Source organism: Taeniopygia guttata, chromosome 1 (genome assembly GCF_048771995.1).
Source record: "Taeniopygia guttata chromosome 1, bTaeGut7.mat, whole genome shotgun sequence".
NCBI lineage: Eukaryota > Metazoa > Chordata > Aves > Passeriformes > Estrildidae > Taeniopygia > Taeniopygia guttata.
In genome coordinates, this window is record NC_133024.1 from 13,416,393 (window position 1) to 13,434,089 (window position 17,697).

The following is a 17,697-nucleotide window of genomic DNA, read 5'->3' on the forward strand; positions in this document are numbered from 1 at the left end:
GGTGATCACTTAGTTTCTTGAACTTGCCTATTCCTTCCTAAATTTATTGTACTGGGTAACATTTTTTAGCAAATTTCTCATAATCAAAAGCGGGGGGGGGGGGAAGAAGCGGAGAAAAAGGGGTAAGAAAGAAACGTTTAAACAGTATTCAAAGTTTTGCTTTATTTGTTTGGTTTTTAAACAGAGTCTGTAAGTAGCTGGGTTTCTTACTGCTTCCCACTGTAATGAATTAGAAAGTCAAAACATGTCTTGCAAACCTGCATTTCATATGATATTTGATCTGTGATGAGTGAAGCCAGAGACTGCTTCTCTTGCTTCTCTTGTGCCTGTGCCTCTTGTCAACCAAAAGTTCCATAACAACATGGCTAAAGAGTACAGATCTGCATCTGATCTAATCTCCAAATATATTTGAGATATCAATATATATCTACTATATATATACTGATAGCTCAAAATATATTTATTCAAATCCCTAGGCATCTTTTGTCTCTGACTCTCTCTGTGTCAGTACACATCTATTTTGCTGTCAACATGTTTGGGTCAGGAGGAGTTAGTTACTTTAGGGGGTTTTCTCTTCCCCAAATCCCTTGAGCTGATAGGAGCAAAATCAGTATCAGGTTACCTAGGTTGTACTGCCTTTTGAGCAAGTCTCTCATCCATTCCATGTTTTCCATGTATGAAGTGATTTAAGGCACATTTTTAAAACCCTTCAAAGATTCTGATGTAAAAATTAGCCTTTGCCTCACACTAATATGTTAGTTTAACATGCATTAGAAATCCCATTAGATTTGCACTTAGGCGGTCTCAGGGGAGCAAATGTCTGTGACAGCCACCGACGTAGAAAGAAACCGAATTCAGCAGCATCCCCTGACTTTGCTAATAAACCCAGCTCAGATGGCTGTCAGAGCTGGAATGGCAGCACCCAGTCTGGAAATGAGCAGGCATCTCCGAATGCTGACACTGGAGAAGAGTTCTCCACAGGACAGCTCCATCCCGCTGCCGCGCCTGCCGCGCCTTCGCCAGCGCACAGCAAAACAACTTTGGCAACAGATGGGCTGTGTGACAGTCAGATGTGGCAGTAACTCGACTCAGGAGAATAGGAGGTTGTAATTAAGGCTTTGCTTTAGTGCAGGAGTTGTAATAGCACACATATTTTTCCTGGTATTTATTTCAAACAGAAATCAGTAACTTACAGGGAACTGACAGTAGTGACAGGAATTGAAGAGACAGAACCTGCTGGAGACTTCCCTCTGACTTTTGCTGCTTCTATAAAATGTTTGCATAGTCTGGGTATTGGGTAATGCAACCCTCTTTGTCCATTCAAGAAACATAAATTATTGTGTGAGTTCATTAATAATAATAATATTAATTATTTAAAGATATTATTTGATCCTAAGGTACAACCTGATGCATAAAGTACAAGTTCCTGTACAGACATATTTCTCCAGTTTTTGACTTTAGCTCTAGAGCATTGTTTTGTGCTTTATTTGAAAGTCATAAAATTATTATTTTCTACTCTGTGCTCTGATATGGACTAAACAACTTATTAGCAAACATAGGATTATAACAATACATCCTTATTTGAGCTATTGCCAAGTTAGAAACCCTGCATCAACACTTCTATCACACTCTTAAAATTTGAAAAGTAGTGCTTCAGTCTGTGTGGTTAGTTCAAAAGATTGCAAATGCAAAGTTTACAGAAGTGTGTGACAATGATATATTTGCCAGCAGCAAATTAGTCCAAGTGAGTTGTAAAGCTTGCTCTGACATATATAATTTTTAGCAGGTTTCAAACTGTCTCCTCCAGGCTGTGATTAATTTCATTAGATATTCTTAAAGTTAAGAAAAAAAGGAAGAGTAATAAGGTAGTCTGTCAATCACAAGTTCTAAAACAAGAAAATATATCTCAGATTAAGTAATCTTTCCATTCTGCAGAATTGATTCCCATCTCACTGACATGTAAATGGTTCTGCTGCACTCATAACCCACACATTTAGGCAGATGAAGATTTAATTTTAGCACCAAGCACTGATGTCTGATGTGTTTATCTCAAAAGATCTCCTCCAAAATGGAGATTATGCAACAAAGTGTTTCAAATTTACCTGTCCCCAAATAATGTGAAATGCCATACAAATGATAAAATTATGTGCCTGTAGAAAAATGTCATTGCATAATCAATATGGAAAATTATTTATATTGTGCATAAAGAGTATTTATGCCATAAGTGAAAGATGTAAACAGTAATTTTAAGCCTGAATTATGCTTTATTATGGTCAAGTTATGAAGCAAATTTTTACATTCATCACAAAGATATCACAATGACAGAAGTTATGTGGGAAGGCAATTTGCAGCCTGAGCACCTAACAATAGGAATCATCATTAAAGTGGCTCATGCTAATGACAACATGGCTTTTGTTAATCCTTGATGATTGAATATTACTTTCTTTTCCTCTGGTGATTCCATCACTGATTTGAATTCCCTAAAGAAGGTTGATCTAATGACAGCAGTGTTACTTTCTAAAGAAGAGGGACACCATTTCTCTGGTAAGGTCCAGCTCTCTGTCCTCTACACACAGGTTTTGCTCATCACTTTCTGACAGGGCTGATTTTCTTCTCTCCTCAGGACACACAGTTTTGGTTTTGCCTTGGTGATGTCTGGCACCTGGCTATCATTGGCCTCAGCTGTGGCCATTTCAATAAATGTGGCCATTTAGTGGGTGTGGGAGGAGAGAGAAAATCAAGTTGCCTATTTGTTTTCTCTGCCCAGAGCCCTCTCTTGCTCAAATGCTGTCACCCACAGTTTCCAGCTCTCCCTGCTGAAGGCAGACAACAGCAGCGTGGCAGTGTGTACTAATAACATTTATTCAGTACAGCATCTAAATTTTCTAGGAGATTACTGCTTTTATTCTCCCAAGACACCTGTGATAAAGGGTGAGTAGTGATTTTGTGTTACAGAGAGGAATCTCAGAACATAGAGGTGGGTTAGTAAATGGGCTTAAGGATTGAAATTGTGTGTTTTGATATCTGACCTTTAGTGCCTCTCTGTCACAGCAGAATCTGGACTCTGCGTGGGTGCCTAGGGCGTGGATCTGGGTGTCTAGGCTGTAGCTCCTTAGCCCACTGCAAAGGGATGCATTTAAAATAGTTGTGGAGAATTGGATGGCATGAGATGCTCACAAAAGGGATATTTCTGAATTTTCACCTTTTTCTGAGTCTTTGACAAGTTAGCTGAGTGGATCATAAATCAGATATTCTTTTGGGCTCAGTACTGGAACCTGTTGCCTGGACTTTTTGCAGAAACCAGGTCAAACAGCAGACTTACCAGGAAGGTAATGAGGTTGTGTGGTCCCTGGTGTCAGTGTTTTCAGCTCTGGCATGAGTGCTCTTCTGTGAAGTGATAGGGCTGTGGAGATGCCCACGTTTGCTTCAGGGTCTGTTTGTCACTGCTGCTAACTCTCAGAAGAATAAGATCACAGCTTTACTGGGTCAATGATGATGAGAATAACTCTTAAGGTTAACAGCTAGGGACCTAACCCATTCTTCTGCAAAGTCAGATCACCTAAGATAGAAGGGGAAGAACACATTTCTCCTCCTTGTTAGCACAGCTTTGTTTCAGCTCTGTGGTAGCGGTGAAGGAGTTTGGAGATGCAGGCTGGAATTATCCCAGGAAGAGTGGCCTTCTCCCAGACTTTTTTCGGAGTGAAATGAGACCTTTTTCACAGTAGGTGACTTCTTTACCCTCTGAGACCTATGTAAGGTGTGAAGGCACTGTTACTGCTGCTTTCTGTCTGCTTTCTGAGCCCAAATAAGACCTGACAGTTGTTCTCCACCACTTGAAAACATACAAAGGACGAGGCCATCATTCTCTTGCCATCAGATGACCGTCTCAGTTGTGAATAGTTGAAGGATGACCAGAGTGTTTCTCACATGGGAAACACACCAGCCAGCCCAAAAGGGAGTTTTATACACCCAGCTGAGGCAAGCTGCGATTTTCCACTTGGCACTGCTTGCTTGGGAGTTGCCACTAGTGCCAGCATCAGCCTGGGGACTGGCTCAGGAAAGGGGCTCTACTTTGTGCATCCCTTTGCATCCCCTCCTCAGGCTCTTCTCATCACAGCAGAGGCTTTTCAGTCACCCATGGATGCTGCCACATGGGTAACAGCACAAACTGATTATTTTAATTTCTGTGTAGACCTACAGTACAGTGGCAAAACAAGAGCTAATAGAAATGCTTGAGCAGACAAATGGGAGCTGGGCTTTTTGCCACTTTCTCACTCTAGTTCCTCCCATGCCTCTCACTCCTGCTTTGCAATAACCCCTGCTACTCCCATCACATGTGTCTTGGTCAGACTCTGTCAGTCATGGTTTCAGGGTGCCAGATGTGATGTTATGTTAGGCCAAGTGTGCCCTGAACTGACTCACTATCAAACCATTTTCTCCTGTGAGACAAATGAGATTTAATAAATATGCAAAAAAAAAAAAAAAACTCAAAAAAACAAACAAAATAAAATCTCAAGGAAAATACAAAGAGAGAGAGGGGGATTTTTAGACATGACTGTTTTGTATGTTGCTTGAGTCTGTTGTCTTAGCTCCAAGGCAAGTTAAAAAGAAATATATTTACTAGCCTTTGTTTTTACACAAGTTAACAGTGAGAGGCCTGAAATAATATGGGAGGAATATAGCCTGAAATGAGGATTTTTTTATCGTAAAAGCACATGGATTTTTGGGGTTGTCTGGAGCAATTTCACAGAAACAAGAACAGATTAAAGGAGGTAATGACATGTTTGTAATTTCATTCCTAAGGCTCATGGTGTCCTTCCCTCTGTCTAGTTTTCAGCCTAGAGATAAATCAAGGGCTTCAATTTCCAAATCTGTCATAGAAGCTTCACAAATAAAAATGCTGACAAAAAATATCTGCTTTTAAATGGCTACTTGCAAGCACTGACAACCAGCAGTCTATAGATCTTTCACCTTACAGGGAAGAGAAGCAATGTGTACTGCCAGGAAAAATGAAGAGCAGAAATGCACTGCTCCTAAAGTTAAAGTAATCTAAAAGTATGACAATAATAAACCATTTACAGTCATGTTTTGAATGCTAGATGAAAATAGATTTTGCGTGCTATATTAACAAAGTCTCACAGCTGCCTGGTGTGGAAAAAGAATGGATGTGGCATTGGAATAAGAAGTAGAGAGGCCACGTGCACAGGAAAAATTCCTTCCCAACTGCTATGGCTGTTCCACATGGCTCCTCTGTGCCCACAGAGTGCTTGTAAGTGACTGGGGAGGAGTGGGAAACAGGCAACATGAAAACCAGTGCAGGTTATGCTGGTTAATGCTGAATAATTTGCTGTGTCTGTTAGCTGCAGGCTCTAGCTTTTGCAGGGTATGAATTCCAATTATAGGTCTGAGCTGGAGCAGTTGATAGTAAGAGGCAAAATAGGCCAGTTTCAGTGCTGAAACTCGGGGTGATGGAGCTGAGGAGTGCTTCTCCTGGAGCACTGTGGAGTCCCTGACTCCACAAAAAGTCCCCACACAGGGATTGGTGTCTGCTGCTGACACCTATAGGCTCCTTGGTCTATGGGATTCAATCCTGTAAACAAAATTACACAGCCATGCTGTGTTTTTGAACATCCCCCAAACTCTTGCTGATTTGAGAGGCAGAATAGGATGAGTGTCCCCCACCAGGCTTCCTGACATATTGGGCCTGGCTCAGCCTAGAGCCAGAGAATTCCTTGGCATACGGATTGTGTGGGGCTCTGCTGTGGTGAAAGATCTGAGCTCCTGTGGCAGAATAATTGCACCCACCCACCCATCCTCTCTTCCCAGGAGAGTGCTCATCCCTCACCCTCTGCCAACATGCACCCGTGTGTATTTGCTGCCTTTCAGTCAACTCCTCTCTTTAAGGCTTCAGCCTGGTAAATTCTGAAAAGAGATATCCAGCAGTTTACGTATCCAGGGGGTGGAATGAATGAAATATGCTTTAGGCAGTTGAAGTGCCTCATGGAAATGTATTTCATGCATAAGCATCTGTTCCTTATGCTGTGTGGCCCCCAGGATGTGCTGTGGGCAGGCTCTGTGGAAGCTGCAGTCCCTGTTCCAGCAGGAGCAGTGCTCCTGTCCTGCCTAACAGGCAAATGGCCACTGCTGGCCTGAAGGTGATTTGTAAGGCAGAAAAGGAGAACATGCCAAGGGAAACTTGTGTCTAGTGTCGCCCTACAAGTGAGAAAGGATAAGGTATGAAAGATAGAGGATTGTGTTGTCTGGCTGGAATATGGATTTTTTTGAAATGCATGAGAACTGCCTGTGGGACATAATAGCTTTCTAGGGCAGGGAACTTTACACTTGTCTCTGCCATCCATCTGCTCAAGACAGTGATTATCTTCATCACTGCAGCCTTTGTCAGCTGGTTGGATTCAGAATGAGTCTGGAGAAGGTGGATGCTCTCATTTTGCTCTTCACAATTTATGCTTCGAGGTCAACTGAGCGCTGTGAACCTCGCTGCTCTAATTTTGCCTCTGGTTTTATCACAGCTGTAAAAGGAAGGGTTAGAAAAAGTTTTTACTTCAAGTCGAGGACTTGCCACCTCAGAGCCACCAAGAGATGAGGCTCAGTAAGTAGCTACCACGGAGGTTTTTATTTCAGGGAAAGTTTTGGAAAAGGAATACTTTAATCTGTTGGTCTGAAAAGTCATCTGTGAATAAGGGCAAAAAGGGTTAGTATTTTTAGGACATATTATATGTTCAAAGAGCTGTGCACAGTGCTAATGCACAGCCATTAACAAATTGATCTTCAGCCCCTGTGCACAGTTAAGTAGGAATATTTTACAGCTGGGGAGATTGAGACAAAGCATCTTGCTTCAGGCTGCCCAGCAACAGAACTGGCTTTAGAAGTCAGCATCTCCTGTCTCCCTGTGTCATTCCCCCAGACAGCACTGCCAAGCAGCAAAAAGCTGAATCAGAGGCACCTTTCTGTGAGGCTTAAAGAGCATGACCATGAAATAAATATTTAACAGTTAAAGCAAAAGGCAGTCCAAACATTGCTGCTTCATTTTGAGTGCTGGGGTCCGCAGAGCAAAGCCATTGATAGTTTGGTAAAACACCAAAGACATTAAATTTTATTATCAATATCAGATCATTGCCCATCTTGGTAATCACTGGGCTATGTGTTTGATAAAAGACTGTTTGAGAACAGCTAGGGTGTTATTATATATAATTGCTCTTTACAATGACTGGATATCTCTGGTGAAAATGAATTGGTGATCTCCACTGTAGCAGAATCTATTAAATAATTGGAGAGCACGACTGGTATCTTTGATGTTGAAAGGAAGAAATTCAATAAGCAGTCTCATCAGGCTTTCTAACACAGCAGAAAAAAAGGGCTGCAGGCAGGAACGTACTGACACTACAGGTCAGTGAAGGTTTATGGATTTGTGTGCCTTAGAAAGGAGGCAGAACCTACTGTACAGAACTGTTGAACCATTAGATACCTCAGGGTGTCAGAGTATTTTTGTATAGCCTTCTAAAAATATAAATGATAGGGCCAGACATCAAAAGTCTCTCCCCTGCCCACATTTTAAGAGAATATCATGTGTCCTGAGGAGGTGTCAGAATAGTGCTTCAGCTGTTTTACTATTTGACAGTGGCACATTATCCTTAGAGGATTCATTTTCACATTTATTAACCCATCTCTGCCTCACAGACTTACATCTCTCCATCAAAGAAGTGCCCGTTTGTCTTTGAATTAATAGCTTACATGTATGTAGTGGCCTTCATTGTAAAAAAAAAAAAAAAAAAAAGTATTCAGCTCCCTGTGCCAAATGTAAAACAGCTGGCAGGTACTTAGTACATCACCCAGGGAGAAGAGTTGGCTGAAGAAAGCACAAAAAAAGTCCTTATTCTCTTCTAACAAGAGGTACCTAGGGACATTTAATGTGACCATGGGACCAGCTTTTACTGCCTCCTCTGACAAAACTGCATACAATGTGCCTCATGATGCACTCTTTATCTGCAAGGCTGAAGGAGGGAAAGGCATCAAGGGGCTTTGAGGATCAAATTATACCTCTCTAATGTTTATAGCAGCATTTGTGCTGGCATTAGGCCATAGAAGGGATATTTGGTGAAGCAGCTGACGGGATGGGGTTGGTTGGTCATTTCCTCTGTAGAGATGTGCAGTAAAAGAGAGCTGAGCACCCAGGTGCAGGCAGTGAATGCTTCTGCAATGCACTGGTGGTAGCTGGTGCACGATGTTGGGATAGTGTCAGTGGCCTGCCCCACTGTGGGTGGCCCATTCCTCACCACACCTCGTTGCTCCCAGCTGAGGAGTCAGCCAAGTTGAAGGAAACTGGCCAGGAGAAAGCACAAACACTCTGTAGTGACTTCTCAGTCTCTAGGGCAGAAAGCCAACCTCCCCTGTGGGGCTAAGCTGTGCCCAGGGCCAGTGGTGGCACAGCGAGGAATGTGCTGTTGCCAGCCTCTGTGAGGGATTGGAGAGCTGGACAGGCTGGGGGGAATTTATCAATTTCAAATGCCTTTATCAATCCCAAAGCTGTGTGGCACAGGCTTGGGCACAGGCAATAAAATGGGGTCACCCCAGTGGCTTCCTAGGCAGACATCCAAATCCTCTGACCTGCAGGCTGTTTGTGGAGCTGCTGTCTCAATGTGGCATTGAAAATCCTCTGGACAGCATTATGAACTATGCAGATCTATTATACAGTATTTTTCAGGAGGAGTCCTTTTCTCAAGGAGTCCATGTTATTCCATACCTCACATCCATTGCCTGTTTCAAAAATACATAGCAAATGTTGAGTGTAACTTTTTCAGTAATAAGGTCTAAATTTGCTATCTTATTCAAAAGGTTTCCACCTTTAGCAAGACACATCTCCTGTACAATGTAATGATTTGTTTTTTTTCTTTTTATTTCACTTTATGTTGAACTGTGGGAAAGGTCTAGAATAAAGATTTATAACACATAAGGTAATGCCTTTTCAGAAGTCTCAAATGAAGTTGGTTTGATGTGAAACCATTGTTCTCATAAAAAATTCTTCTCTCCCTTGTCCACATTTTTCAAGCTTAAGCAAATTAAATGAAGAATTCATACACAGATCAAAGAGAATGTTAAAGAGTAACTTTCCTGACTTACTTTCTCTTTTAGGAGAAACTAGTAACTTTTAGGAGAAAGCAGTAACTTTTCATCTCAGATGTAGTGTCTTGATTAGTTTTTTTTTTTTTTTTCTTGCCTCTATGCTGTGCTACAGTATTCCTATTAAAATGCCTTTGGAGCTTCGTAACTCCCCAATACAGCAAGAAGCTGAAGCCTCTGTGCTGTAGAAGTGAAGCTTTGCTTGGAGTACGAGATTAAAAAGAACAGATGAGTAGAGGAAAGCAAGAAAATCTCAAAGCTATATTGGGCTTCAGACAATCCATGCCTTGGATGCTTTATAAGGCATCGTTTACTCTAGGAAAAGGGTAACAGGTTTGTATATTTGGACCAGCTTCCAAGTTCCCCCAGTATTCTCACATTTGATGTTTTCCAGCGCACACTCAGCCACAACAGGGCTGATAATCTGTGTCACAGTGTGGCTGTAGATAAATTTGGGATTCAGAGCTTGCAGTTCTTGAGGGTCAGGGCTTTAAATCTCCTGTGAGTCTGAGCTGAACACAGAGCTAGAAACTGGCCTGTGCATGTCCTGCAGTGGGCTGTTGGGACACTGTAGTGCCCAGTCTCTTTGAGGCATCCATGCTCACTGCACTGAACAGCATTCCAGCTATTCTCTCTGTCTCAAACAGCATGCCTTCATTATATTGCTATTTTTTATCACCTCTGCTGTGTCTTTCAACTGAAATAAATGATGGCCTGCATTTTTTAATTTGTACTTGGAATGTATTTCTCCTTTGATGCCAAACAATGGATTCTTTCCTGTCGGTTACAATTTATGAAGACTAAAAACCAGATTTTGATTCCTGTTTGACCTGTGCCACCTCAGTTTCCTGCAATCCTCACCTCTCTGGCTTGGGTTAGACACCAACTCCCAGCAGCACTGAGGGAGGAGGCTTTGGTCTCCCTTCCCTGTGGTAAGAATAGGACAAAAGAAAAGGAGCTTCACCCATGTACCACCAGCCTCTGCCATGCCCCAGCAGGATATTTTGGGAGCCACATCACTCTTGCCACTTGGAATGAGCCCGATTGTCTCATGTTGTAAGGATGATAAGACTGCAGTGTTCAGAAAGCTGCTCTTGCTCATGTACCCCAGCTCTAAAAGCAGACCAAGGCCCTTGTGATGCCTTGGCTGATGGAGAAAATAAGCCTGTGTAAAATGACTTTTCTCTCCTTGGCTTAGAAAATCACTAAGCGAAAATTATTTTAATAATTTCTTAGAGGTACCTTTTCTTAAAAAACAGTGCTTTCTGTAATTCAGATGTGCTTTTTATCTCATCAGCACTTCAGTACAAAGAGCATCAATGTTTTAAATTGGCTCATTTTATGTTTATGAAGGCTTTCTATATTTTAAAAAAAGTCAATTAAAAAGCTCACTGGTATATACTGCTACTTCAAAAGGATTGGAGAAAGATGTATGTTTTAGATGGTCAGGACTCCTGGGGTGAGTTTGGTTTAATATTTTGACAGGGAGAGGTTCCATTAAATCCATATAACTATAATTTAAAAAAGGTTTTTCTCCTTTATTAAAAAGATTAACATTCTATCACCTTTAACAAGAAGGTGGATTTTTTTTTCCTGATGACATCCACATTATCTTTAGACTATTGAATGTGTAGTCCTTGCTATACTCTGCTGCTGTAATATTAGTGTGCACCCTCAATTTATCAGAGAACTTCTTGTTTTCCTCAGTCTCAGTTCACTTGCCTCACTTAGAGAATTTGCTGCTGGGATTTCATGATTATCACTTATACTTTTCACCTCATTCTATAATTTTAAGGACATAATAATGTGAAAAATCATAATTAAAACTCACCTGATTTTTTAAAATATTAACTTACAAAAATTGAAATGAATTAAAATAGTCACAGGTCTGTCAAGACATTGCTGAAAATAAGCAGCACCAGCTGACCTTGATGTACATTCTGAATGCCATGTAGCCTGTTTTTTTTTTATGTCAGTGATACAGTCCATTGATGTGGAAAACATGGAGCTGCAATCACATGTGCTCAGCTGGCTCCTAGTTCATGGGCAGAGTAATGTTGTCTCTACTCCTAGCTGCCACAAAGCTCCTGCAAATTAACCAGTCGGGGTGGGAAGAGCTTGGCCCTTTGGAATGATTTAAGATAAAGAAAAGTAGAAAGGCGACTTTAAGCCCCAAGCAATTTAGAATCTGATTTTAGAAGAATATGATACACAGGATAAGAGTAAAATTGTAAGATAGGGTGTGATACTGACAGCATTTAGAGCACTACTGCCAATCTCAGTGAAATGTAGGTTATATGGAGGGATTTGAAGGAAGAAAATTAGAGTGCTTTGCTGGCAAGGGAGAAGGGTGTTTTTTAAGTAAAAGAACTTTGCTTTGAAGAGGACAGCAAGTTTAGAAGAGGAATAGACAGAAAAAAAGATGATGTATGAATAGTGGTATTATGATGATGCTAATATCTGTAATGTTAAAGAAATAATGAGCTTAATGGCATATTTGAACATTCTTTTGAAAAGTATTGCAGGGAAACTTAAAAATATGTTTTTAATGGTTAGCACTTGCTAATCCTACTGTCTGCCTCAGTGTTTCCTTTAATGGGTTGCAGAATCAGCTACTTCCCTGAATGTATGTGGAGTTTAAATTGTATTTGTTATTTTCCCCATTTAAGAAGGGAAGGAGTAAGGAAAAAGTCAAGGAATTTTGGAAATTATTTTAGATTTGTATTTTCAAAGTAGTTAAACACAGGACTGCACAAAAGTGATGTGTGCTTACTCGTCTACTTCATCAAATTAGTGCATTTGCTTGTTTTCTGATTAAATTCTCTCAGGGTGAGCCTCTTAACTAAGTAATGAGAGAGAGAAAACTACATTTTTACTATATTTTTGTATCAGAACACTGAGCAGTTCTTTGTCTCTTTACTTAAAAAGACCCTCAGCTGCACTCATTAGCCACAATGATGCAGAAAAGAGAAACAGGGTGGGCTAGAAGTGTTTTAAACCTGGTTAAGTTGGACAGCGAACTCTGAAGAGTGAGGGAAGGGTGGGATTCTGGAGAGTCAGCTTTAGAAGCCACAGTCAGCTGTGCAGCCACTTGGTCTCATCCTGCCTTTGTAGGATGTGATGCCTGGCCCGGTCTCCATTTGTTCTGAGAGGAACTTCTATGCTCTGATGCTTTGTCCCCTCCAGCTCAAGTTTTATGTATTTGGGTACAAATTCATGCTATAAAACTCTAATGAAATGTTTTCAGCTGGGAGGCACCTCAGAAAGCCAAGAGCGAGTGAAGAGGGAACAGCATACGTGTCTGACCTGTGGGAATTTAGGATTCAAAATCATGTTGAGGATTTCTGATTGTGCACCAGAGCTGTCCCTGAAAATCTGCTTGGCTCTTTCTGGTACACTGGTGTATTGAAAAGAGCAGCAAAGCTTTGGCTTCACCATTTAAATGTGTGCTGGTGAGACAGGCATTATGTCTTAATGGCGTAAACCAGCCAAGACTATTGTCACTTGTTCAGCTGTTCCTGGTCAGGGTTAGAGGACTGCAGAGTGAGCCCAGGCAGTAGGAAGTCTCTTAGGAATACAAATAACTTAATCAAGGCAGCTTCCTGCCTGACAAGTGTAGTGGCCAGTGTGGAACAAATGGTTGGCACAAAACCCCTCAATTCCACCCAGGCAGTTGCTCCTTTAGGGGGAAATAGGATGTAAACATGAGACAATGAGAGGATCCTGTTAATTCTGTAGGGATACAAAAGTTCCTCTCTCAAAATACTATCAAGCCAAAAAGTGGGAGCTCAGCTAGTTTGAAGACCCACATTTCACAGAGTTTAAAGCGAAAACCACATTGAAGCTTTCTTACAGTGATTTCTGTGAATGTGTCTCACTGATTACTCTGATTTAATAGCAGCCTGGTGCTCTGTTGCAATCCACCTGTGCACAGGTGTGTAAATGCTGATCTTTTACAGTTTTCAGCTGTTTATTTATTATTTATTTCTCCTTCTGATTTGACACTGAAAAGAGCAATCTGCTTCATTCATTTCTGCATTTCAGAAGATCTCTATTTCTGAGCAGAGTTGTTTCAAATAGGGGTAAAGTTTTATGCAAGAATAAGCTTGAAGAGCAGTCAAAAGGTTTAAAGCAGGAGTATTCTCTTGCCTCCTGGATTGAATGTAAAGACACAGCAGAGGAAAAAAAGTGTATAGAACTTCCCCTTTTTCTGACATTTTAAAAGGGAACAGGATAATTAATCTAGATCAACAGTTTTGTGGCATGCATGTATGGCAATTGAGCTATTTGAACAAACACTTTGAAAACTTTTAATAGAAACAAACAGAATATTTTTAATAGTTAACATTTTGTTGCATTTGGTTTCTAAGTGAGTTGATGATCTTTCCTAGTCCTAAATGGCTTTTAATATGTCATCCTAGTTTTGCCTCTGAATGTGAGAGAAAATCTATTCTGACCTTGAAAAACCAGCAAAAGCATTTGTTTTAAGAATTTATTTTTTATTTCAATGTATCAGTTATTTATATGTATAAATATAATGCCTGCCTTTTTAATCTGTAAATTTTCCCCTTTTGTTTTTCTTCTTTTGATTCAAATTAATTTTATTCTTTTGAGACTAAGTTCTCTTGGAGAATGCTGAGTTTGCAATTCCCTCTAATAAATTTGCCTTGCTACCTAAGTAGTCTTCACTTTCTCTGCAAGGGATTCTGTGTCCTAGCAATGACTCTAAATTCCAATATTATGTTTTACTCACAAAGAAAATGAGGGCTAAGCCAAACAGATAATTGATATACCTGAGAATCAAACATATTTACTCCTCAAGTCTGAGTATATAATCTAGAACTTCATGATGGGTTGCCTTCTTTCAAGAAGGTGTGAAAGAGCAAGGTGTGCATTTTATAGCCACTTAAAATTGTCATGCTGGACATCCAGCTGCCTTTTGCTAACAAATGGAAACCTCAGAGGATGTGATCAGCTCTCCTATGACACAGGGAGCAAAAGTGATGGTTTGAATGCAAACCACTAAGTCCCATTTCCTAAAACCTTTAGTTTACAGCTCTGGACTAAGGCTGCTCTTTAATAGGTATCTATTAGAAGAGGTGTTGAGGAGGTGGAGGGTATCTAGTAATTTAGAATGTACTATCATCCTCTTCCTGAGGGAATGAAAATGGATGCTTACCTCTTACCTGAATGCTGTTTTAGTAATGGTGCTCCTTTTCTAATTCGTTTTCACACACCTCCAAAATCCTTTCGGACAGGGAAAGAAAAAGAAAAAAACCTTGTCACTCTGTGTGAAAATGTTTTCTGGAAGTGGAGGAACTGAGGCTTGTGGTCAGCAGCTGTTTGCTCTTTGAGGTGTTTTATATGATGTAGAGAAGTCTTGTGAGAAATTATTGAAAGAGACAAATCGTTCATCACCTTCCTCTCCCTCTGCTAAGGAGCACAGATGGGCTTCCCCTTGCTCACATGTGTGAGTTCATCCCTGAACTTGCAGAAGTCTGGCTATTTGTAGCTTCTTCCCCTTGGCTCAGAGTTTGGGGGTTTTTTGGGTTGTGTTTTCCAAAAGGGTGTGGAACACTTTAAATGTTTTAACCACTGACTTAATGCCTCTTGCTGTCTCTCTGCCCCCACCTCTTTTTTTTACTAAAGAAAATGAAGACTACTGCTTTAGACAATTTCTCAAGGCTGCCTACAGTTTGAGTTTGGTTTTTTATGCTCTGTTGGCTCATCAGGGCTTTCTCTTTCCCAGTAATTAGGTTATGTACGTGTTTATAGTTCATGCTTTGAAACATATATCTGACCTCAAACTAGTTTTTTTTCCTGCCTTATAAAAATCGTTCCTCTCTGTAAAACAACTTCTTTTTTTTTTTCTTCTTGAGCCTTCATATATTCATGATGTTTTGAGGATTTCATTTTAAGTACACAAAAGACCTACAGTAAGCCCAATATGAAGTCTTAATAAAAAATATTCCCTTTCAAACTTCTTTTTGAAGTTTAGCTAGTTTTATTTTATAGGAATGAAAGGAAGAGCAGGGATTTATTGAGTAAATGTGCTGTTAAGCTCCTACAGCTTTAGAATACATCTGATGTTTACTGTGTTGACCAGTTTGTTCTAGCAGCTTTAATTCCTTGGTCATAAGGTATTTTGGCTTTACCCTTTGAAAAAAAAGGCTAGGGCATAAAGGCTTGCTACTTGTGTATGGTCAGTAAATATCAATTAAAATTATTCTTGAAGATTTTTGACATTTGTTTTGCACCCTTGATAATCAGATTGACATGAAAGACTATAATAGCTCCTGAGCAGCTGTTAAATTCCATTGCATTGATGATCTGTGAACTAAACAGAAGTTGACTGATAGGCTGTAGCTCAATTTGAAGGAGATCATGGGCCATTGGGTCAAAAATGGTCTGTTAAGAAGGAGCCTAAGTATAAATTCATAACTCCTTGAAAGGAAAATTAGACTGCCTTGGGCCTATTTGGATTGTTTCAAGACTTTAAATGCTTTTCAGAGTGTAAACCTTAGAAATGGTATCTGTAAAGCACTGGGTATATCTGCAGTGAACAATTATCCTCCACCCTGGTTGTGTATGAGCATGCATGCTGCATCTACAGCTCTAAGAGGGTCTGGTCCCTCCCCCCAGGGCTGTGTGGTATTCTCTAGTTCATCTCCAGACTGCATGAGCAGTTTAGCCACATCTCATGAGCAGTTTAGCCAAATCTGTACTTTGGTGGTCCTTGGACCTGGGATTCCTCTGGCTCCCCAGGACTGCTTTGCTACAAAGTAGTTTGTGTGGCTTTCTCAGTCTGAAACATCTCCTATCACATCCAATTAATTGTAGCAGTCTGGAAAATTGTTTTTCTCTGTCATGAGCCTTCTCACTGGTAAATAACTGTAGAGAAAATAAATCCAAGTCCTGTGGAATGCCATCTTTGTCACCTCTGGAGTGAGCTCCATACCTGGATTTACTTGGGCAGCATGATGGATGTGTATAGTTGAAATACCCAAACTAGATAGGAATGAAATACACAAACCAGTCTGGATGATCAGGGTTCTGTGACCAAACTCATTTCCTGGTCCTTTTTTAGGGAATGACAGCCACAGCTGTGTGTCTTTGTGCCACCCCCCTGCCTGTACGGTAACAGCAATAAAGTTCTATTCAGAAGTCTGCATTATTGTAGGATTTTTGTTTGTTTCTCTAGATTACTGAGTGAAGCGCTTGGTGGGTGTCTGCTGTCACACACTCTCCACACCTGGCCTATTGCATTTGGAGCCAGCTAATGAAATTCCCATTCAGGGCTGTCTTGGGAAGGTGTAGAAAGGAAACAGCTGGCTGTGACAGACAGTGCTTTGTGTGCTTCTGAAAGGTGCTAAGCATTACAGAAGAGCAAGGATTGTATTTGGAGGGAATCACAAATCGGATGTTTTGCTACATGGAGATGGCAAAAGGAGTTTTGCCTTTGGCTGTTGCAATATTCCTTCAGACACATAAACCAAGCAGTGGTAAGCCTCTTGGAAAACTGCATCAGGGCTCTGTGGCAGTCCCTGCCATAACACCAGGATCCCCGTGCCTGTGCAGCTGTTGCAGACCTCAAGAATAGAAAATTAGTATAGTGTATTTATGTGTCAGATTATTCCCCACTCCAACAGAATTAGCAAATTCCTCTTTTTGCCCGGTTACCTGTCATTTTTGTCTAGCCTGGGATCAGAGAAGTGTGCATGTGAGGGCAGCAAGGAGGTTTTGCTGACCTGTGGCAGGTGCAGTTTAAATGACCTTTGATACAAATTCTCAAATTGGGCTTTATTCCCCTCTGCTACATGTGGTTTGTAGTGGTTGTAGAGAATGCACTTTCCATGTTTAGCTGTCCCTTTGAAAAGGAATAACTTGTTCAAGGCTGGGAGAGTTATCCGAAAGATCAGTTATTTACTCCTAACTAAATTGCTGTGAATTAGAAGGAAAAAACTCAGTAAGATTATTAGTCTTAATTATCCACTCTAATTAATAAACACAGGGCAGTTTTCCCTAGCTACTTGCACAAAAATTTGTTTGAAAGTACAGAAGATCTCCCCATAATGCTAATTGGTTATGAGTTTATGCATCTAGAGTTGCTCATCCTTGGACCTATAATGAGGTTGCATCTGTGTGTTGAAAAGTGGAGCAATCACTTCCTTTTTTTAGTAGAACCACATAAAGCTGATGAATGGTGAATGATTTGCTTATGAAAAATATCCTGAAGTATGACAACTGACAAACAAAACTTTCTCTTCTTGAGTCCTGTAGAGACATCTGAGAAGCAATGAATGCATGCTTTTGTTCATGACAATGTATTAAAAAAGGAAGCTGCTGAATACTGAGAACAATCTTCTCCTGAAGACGTACAGAGAAAGCTGAAAAATGCCAAATGGATTCTTCTGTTATAATGAGATGAGGAGAAAGCTAATAGCTACAGCATAGGTGGTATGCCCTATGCTTATTAAAATTTATAGAGGAAAAACTAATTGTTCACTTGCAGGGACTCAGTCAATGGGCCAAAGATATTTGCATGATTATGAATATTCT

At 40.5% G+C, this 17,697-nt stretch overlaps 1 long non-coding RNA gene across 2 annotated transcripts in view; it reads left to right on the forward strand.

Moving 5' to 3' along the window:
- Window positions 1-327: 327 nt before the first annotated feature.
- Window positions 328-17,697, forward strand: part of LOC115493375 (uncharacterized) — a 151,365-nt gene continuing 133,995 nt past the window's right edge. For both annotated transcript variants that reach the window (XR_012053593.1, XR_012053596.1), the window contains exon 1: window positions 328-2,931. This is a non-coding gene — a long non-coding RNA (uncharacterized lncRNA). The remainder of the gene's footprint in view (window positions 2,932-17,697) is intronic.